The sequence below is a fragment of the Gekko japonicus genome, unplaced genomic scaffold, assembly GCF_001447785.1.
Source record: "Gekko japonicus isolate JY-2015 unplaced genomic scaffold, Gekko_japonicus_V1.1 scaffold3202, whole genome shotgun sequence".
In the NCBI taxonomy this organism is placed as follows: domain Eukaryota; kingdom Metazoa; phylum Chordata; class Lepidosauria; order Squamata; family Gekkonidae; genus Gekko; species Gekko japonicus.
In genome coordinates this window covers 1-6634 of record NW_015171598.1, presented here as the reverse complement: position 1 = coordinate 6634, position 6634 = coordinate 1, and the positions used below count along the sequence as shown (strand labels likewise).

The following is a 6634-nucleotide window of genomic DNA, read 5'->3' as shown; positions in this document are numbered from 1 at the left end:
TGGAGCGGGACGCGGGTCTAGAGAGTCGTCTGAAACCGGCCCCTTTGCAGCGCGGCCCGGATTCAGAGAGCCCCGCGCTGGCCACGGGGGCACCCCTTCTCTGCCCCCCCCCGTCCCGCCGGGGCTCACCTGGGCTGGGGGGCCGGGGGCGCAGCTGACTTGCAGGCCGGCCGGTGGGGAAGCCGAGCCCGGAGAAGCCGCTTCCTCCTCGTCTCCTTTGCAGCGCGGCCCGGATTCAGAGAGCCCCGCGCTGGCCACGGGGGCACCCCTTCTCTGCCCCCCCCCCCGTCCCGCCGGGGCTCACCTGGGCTGGGGGGCCGGGGGCGCAGCTGACTTGCAGGCCGGCCGGTGGGGAAGCCGAGCCCGGAGAAGCCGCTTCCTCCAGCAGTCTAGCTGCCGCCAGCGCCTCCTCCTCCTCCTCGTCCGGGGCGGACCGGCAAGCAGGCGAATGAAGGCGGCCTCCTTCCTTCCCGGTCTGGGCGGGGCGAGCTGGAGGGGGAAACCGGGCAGAGCAGCGCGCTTGCGAAGTCACGCCCCCCCGCCAGCCCCGGGGGCGCGCCTACTTTTTGTTTTTTTAATGCTGCTCTGTTTTATTTAATGCTGAAAAGTGGCAATTAAAATTGTTAGCAAGAACGCTTCTGTAGCTCTTCAAAGATTAATATGCACATCATAGTACGATACCATTGTCAGATTAAACATAATGTTAATTCTTAACTTGTTCCATATTAAGGACTGATTCACACATGGTAAGTGTACATAAGCATATATGAAAAATGTATAGTGTGAATGGGACAAACACTGATTATGCAAATACAAGTATCATGCTGGTAAATACAACTATCACACAAATAGAAGTATCATCCAGGTACACTAAATAGCTACCATATTTACTATTTTCAGTCTGCTCTAAGCAGCTGTTCTGCAGTTTCACTCAGTGAGAAATCATTTTTTCTTCTAAAACTACCAGGGGCGCACCTACTGAGTGAAATCAGCAGCTGCCTGCCCGGGAGAGGTGGGATTTGGCCCTAGGAGTCCAAGGCCACCACCCCAGGGCTCAGGGAGGCAGGAGAATGTTTCGCCCACCTCGCCATTGAAGCTGCGCCGACAATGCCCGTGGCCCTAACTTTTTAAAGAGCCCCTATCGAGAGTTGGACTATAACAGTGATGGTGAACCTTTTAGAGACCGAGTGCCCAAAGTACAACCCAAAACCCACTTATTTATGGCAAAGTGCCAACACGGCAATTTAACCTGAATACTGAGGTTTTACTTTGGAAAAAACAACTCCTACATTAACTTAAGATGATCCAAACAAAGTGAGGAAAGCAATCCCAAATGCTTTCATTTACTTAAAATTATTTGGCAGAGAATTCGACACTTTAATGATGGTCTGGCCCTGGCTGGGGCGATGGGACGCGTGCCCACAGAGAGGGCTCTGAGTGCCACCTCTGGCACCCGTGCCATAGGTTCGCCACCACTGGACTATAAGGAAGGCCGAGCACCGAAGAATAGATTCTTTTGAACTGTGGTGCTGGAGAAGACTCTTGAGAGTCCCTTGGACTGCCAGGAGATCAAATCAGTCAATCCTAAAAGAAATCAACCCTGACTGTTCCCTGGAAGGCCAGATACTGAAGCTGAAGCTCAAATACTTTGGCCACCCAATGAGAAGGGAGCATTCCCTGGAGAAGAAGACCCTGACGCTGGGAAAGATTGAAGGTCAAAGAAGACGGGGACGGCAAAGGATGAGATGGTTAGACAGTGTCATAGATGCAACGAACATGAAGTTGAGCAAACTTCAGAGGACAGCGGAAGACGGGAGGGCCTGGCAGGATCTGGTCCATGGGGTCGCGAAGAGTCGGACTCGACTGTACGACTGAACAACAACAAATCGAGAGCTGGGGGAGCCAGAGTGACAGCCATGACTTTTTAAAGAGCTCCTATCGAGAGCTGGGGAGCCAGAATGACCTCTGGCGTGTGATGTCCGAGCTAGAGGTGGAATTTGCCCCTAGGAGTCCAAGGCCACCACCCCGGGGCTCAGGGAGGTGGAGGAGCATTTCGCCCCTACCCCATAGGCAAGCGTACTTTCCATTATTTCCTATGGGCAAGCCCACTCTTTATTATTCCCTATGGGCAATCATGGATTCTCTGTTGGCATTCATGTATTGCCTATGGGCAATCACTGTCCACTCATGTATTCCCTATGGGCAATCACTTGTCCTTTGTTTTAGTAGGTCCCCATTCGACTTTGTGAGCTGCCGGCATCAAAGTTGTGAGCGAGCGATTGGGCTGCTGCATGATTCAGTTTGCTCTGGAGCCCTCCTTCCACAGCTAAGGCAAAAAGGTGTGAGCTGAAGGCTAGAAAACTGTGAGCTAAGCTCATACTAACTCATCTTAGAGGGAACACTGATTGCATGCCACTTTCACTTTGAGGGACTGTCGCATTTTATGGCCGTGTCCTGACTGCATACGGCTTTCACTTCCTTTGATCTCTCGGTTTGTATGGTAGCCGTCTGCATAGATGGATGGCCGTTCAGGGGTGACTTGGCAGTCAGTACGGCGTTGGCCTGGGGTATTCGAATGCAGTTTTGACCCGCATCTTTTCCTGTTCCAGTGTGGGTTTTGGTAAAACAGTGGAGCAAAGGCTAGCTGCAGATTGGGCTTTTCTGCACCAGCCTTCGGGTTACCCTGCACAAAACGGGTTTACAAACTTGCTTGGAGGAATGCTCAGGGACTTCTGGCCTATGCTGCTTTGCAGGGCTTTACAGCAAGCAGGAGCCTGTGATATGCCACCCACAAAGGCTTGGACCAGTGGAGCACCAAGTAGCTTCGTGAATGGCCTTCGCTCCCTCCCTTTCAGGCTTCTGTTTTCGCCTGTGTGTGTGTGTGTGGGGGGGGCTTGTTCTTCTGCTGAACACTCTGGTGGGCAACTGTAAAAAAAAGTCCATGGGCGATTCTGTATTGGCTTTTCCCTCAGTTGTTTCACTTTGGAACAGAAGTTCCCCTCTGCATTGCATACTGCTTTCACAAGAGCCAGTTTGGTGTAGTGGTTAAGTGCGCGGACTCTAATCTGGGAGAACCGGGTTTGATTCCCCACTCCTCCACTTGCAGCTGCTGGATGACCTTGGGCAAGCCATAACTCTGACACAGCTGTTCTTGAAAAAGAGAAGTCTCTGTCAGAATTCTCTCAGCCCCACCTCCTTCACAGGGTGTCTGTTGTGGGGAGGGAAAGGAGTTTGTAAGCTGCTCTGAGACGCCTTCCGGTAGTGAAGGGCGGGGTATGAATCCAATCCCTTTTTCTTCTTCCTTTCCAGATGCAGCTTTATGTAGAAGAGCGAGCTCAAAAAGGCAGCTGAATCCAACGCTTCCTGCAGTTCTGAGATCTGCAAGGAGCTCACCACGCGAGCAGACTCCGGGGCAGACAGAGTACTGGTGCTAAGCCCACGCGCGTGCCGATGTTTTTCAAAAGTGCTCTTAACCTGGTCTACATTACAGACTCCTGGAAAAACAAACTGTACAGCCATCAGCGACTTTGTGCAACTGTGTTTGGGGTGTGTGTGCGTGTAACAAGTTTCCAGGCTGCTGCAAGGACTGGTTTTAAGCGTTTCTGGAGAGAGTTGCTGTGCTGCATTCTGTGTTTTTTGTGAGCCTGAAGAGGACGCATTCATATGATCTCCTTCTTGGTTCTGAAGTTCCTGTATGTCTGTTGTGGCTGTCCAGGGTGGGCCGCTTGGCCTTTGCTCGCCGCCCTTGGGCATGGTGATTGTTCTGGCTAATCAATAAACAGAATCTTTTCTATCATAAACCAGTTTCAGCCGACTCCTCTAACCCAGCTCGCCCAGGGTCTGTTGCGGGTGAGAGATAGTGAAGAAGAGGGCCAATATTAAAACCTATCTATTAAAAGTAGAAAAAGATACATGTATTTATTAATAATAACAAATTTTAAAACATATATAGGGGCCCATTTACAACAAATGTATATAACACATAACAATACCAAGGGCTTAAAAGCCTGACCTTACGTGTTTCGGCCAAATAGGCCTTCCTCAGAGGTCATATATATGTGGCAAAATAGCTAATGCATATATTCTCATACACACAATCAGAAATATATACAAAGTATAGATTCAATAAGGACCATAAAGTAAATTGTTCAAAAATAAAATCACCAGGCACAGGGTCAATATGCACATAAGACCATTAAAGTGCTATCACTAGCCCAGTGATTATAAAATAAACTTGTCGTCCAAAAATTTCCTTCTTTGAGGAAGGCCTATTTGGCCGGAAAGCGTAAGGTCAAGCTTTTAAGCCCTTGGTATTTTAATGTTTTATATATATTTGTTGTAAATGGGCCCCTATATATGTTTTAAAATTTGTTATTATTAATAAATACATGTATCTTTTTCTACTTTTAATAGATAGGTTTTAATATTGGCCCTCTTCTTCACTAACCTTCATTTGGTTCTGGATTTTATTGTAAGGTTCAGTTTTTTCCCCTTTTTGTTTCTGCTTGCGGGTGAGAAATAGGTCAACAACTCTATTGTACACATTTACTGGGAAGTGACAGGACCAGTGTTCCCTCTAAGCTGGGTTAGTGTGAGCTAGCTCACAGTTTTTTAGCCTCCGGCTCGCACACTTTTGTCTCAGCTCAGGAAGGAGGGCTCCGGAGCAAACTAATATATGCAGTCGCCAAATCGCTCGCTCACAACTTTCATGGCAGGAGCTCACAAAGCAGGATTTTTGCTCACAAGACTCCACAGCTTAGAGGGAGCGATGAACGGGACATACTTTGATCTAGGTCTCTTTTGCAGGCTGCAAGTCCCACCTTCCAGCTGAAGGACCTCAAAGAGTAGGTGGGCGGGAGAGACAAATTCTTTAATCATGCATTTATTTAGACTTTGGTACAAAACGCTGCATGAAGGGGGCGCCTCCTCCACATCCCAAAGAGAGGACAGGAGGCAATTTTTTTTTTAGGATGTAAATGGATAAATTTGATGTTAGTAGCAGCAAGACAAGTGATAGCAAGGAATTGGAAAGAAGCTGAGGAATTGACGATTAATCATTGGAGGGAAAAAATGAATAATATAATAATTTTAGAGTATCTTACAATGAAGATACGTAGAATAATTGGGTTAAAGGTTAATGACCAGGAGGAGGACTGGTTTAGAAGGATGGCGGGGTATTTGGGAAAGTTTAAAAAATTTGGGGTGATTAGTCAGTTAATAGGAAATTGAGAATTTGATTATAAGATTAAGATGGAAGGTTAATAGAGTTGTACTGAGATTGATTGTGATATAATACTGTATGGAATTTTATTTATGTCTCTAAGGCCTGGAAGTCACACATGGGTGGTGTTGGTGATGTTTTATGAAATAAAAAAATTAAATTTTTAAAAAAAAGGATGCCGAACTTTGCTCCTTGTTCAAAGAATAAAAACGGGGAAGACAGTGGTCACCAAGTGCTAAGAGACATCCCAGTGACTACCGTGGAGTGGGGTGGGGAAGGAAGAGGATGCACTGGCCCCTAGGCCCAACACAGGGAAGAACTAACAGTAATCACAACGAGCTCTCTCGGGAAGCTGAGGAATTGACGATTAATCATTGGAGGGAAAAAATGAATAATATAATAATTTTAGAGTATCTTACAATGAAGATACGTAGAATAATTGGGTTAAAGGTTAATGACCAGGAGGAGGACTGGTTTAGAAGGATGGCGGGGTATTTGGGAAAGTTTAAAAAATTTGGGGTGATTAGTCAGTTAATAGGAAATTGAGAATTTGATTATAAGATTAAGATGGAAGGTTAATAGAGTTGTACTGAGATTGATTGTGATATAATACTGTATGGAATTTTATTTATGTCTCTAAGGCCTGGAAGTCACACATGGGTGGTGTTGGTGATGTTTTATGAAATAAAAAAATTAAATTTTTAAAAAAAAGGATGCCGAACTTTGCTCCTTGTTCAAAGAATAAAAACGGGGAAGACAGTGGTCACCAAGTGCTAAGAGACATCCCAGTGACTACCGTGGAGTGGGGTGGGGAAGGAAGAGGATGCACTGGCCCCTAGGCCCAACACAGGGAAGAACTAACAGTAATCACAACGAGCTCTCTCGGGAACAGAGTTATTTTCTCCCTCTGTCTCTCCCTGACCCCACTGTGGCAGAGTTCTCGTGCCTTTACCGGCAGACTGATTTTTTTTGCAGCCATGACCGGAAAAAGCTTTTCCCAGTGGTTTTGTCTGCCAGCCACCTTTGAAAGGAGAGCCAGCCGGGCTAAAACTCTCTCCCTTCTCTCCGATGTTTCCACCCTTTTGCTCCCAGAAACAAGCTCAGTGCCCTCCCCTCCCCTCCCTCCTTAGCTCCGTTCCACAAGCCCAAAAGTTAAGCACTTGTCCGGTTTCAGAGCCAGTGGGTGCGCCGATCAAGACTGGAGGAGGCCAACTGCCAACTCCAGAGAAAGCGGAGGCTGTCGGAAAGGCAACCAGGGTGCGAACTGAAAAGGGGTGGGGGGAGAAGGCTTCGCCCACCCATTGCACGAGAGATCAGAAGGCGCTGCCCGAGGGGGCTCGATCCAAGCCACCCCCAACCCCCTTGGCAGGGTGCTGTCTTTTTCCCTCCTCACGAGGCCACCTCTGGGCCAAT

The 6634-nt window shown here is 47.9% G+C and overlaps 1 protein-coding gene across 2 annotated transcripts in view; it reads right to left on the bottom strand.

Annotated features, from left to right (window-relative positions):
* LOC107117729 (F-box only protein 6-like) overlaps positions 1–464 on the bottom strand; it is a 10893-nt gene extending 10429 nt beyond the window's left edge. The window contains exon 1 of one of the 2 annotated variants that reach the window (XM_015419890.1): positions 305–464. The gene's annotated coding sequence lies outside the window, so the exon portion shown is untranslated. Of the gene's footprint in view, positions 1–129; positions 200–304 lie in introns of those variants that run through there. The other variant, XM_015419889.1, reaches the window with a different exon arrangement.
* Positions 465–6634: the final 6170 nt, after the last annotated feature.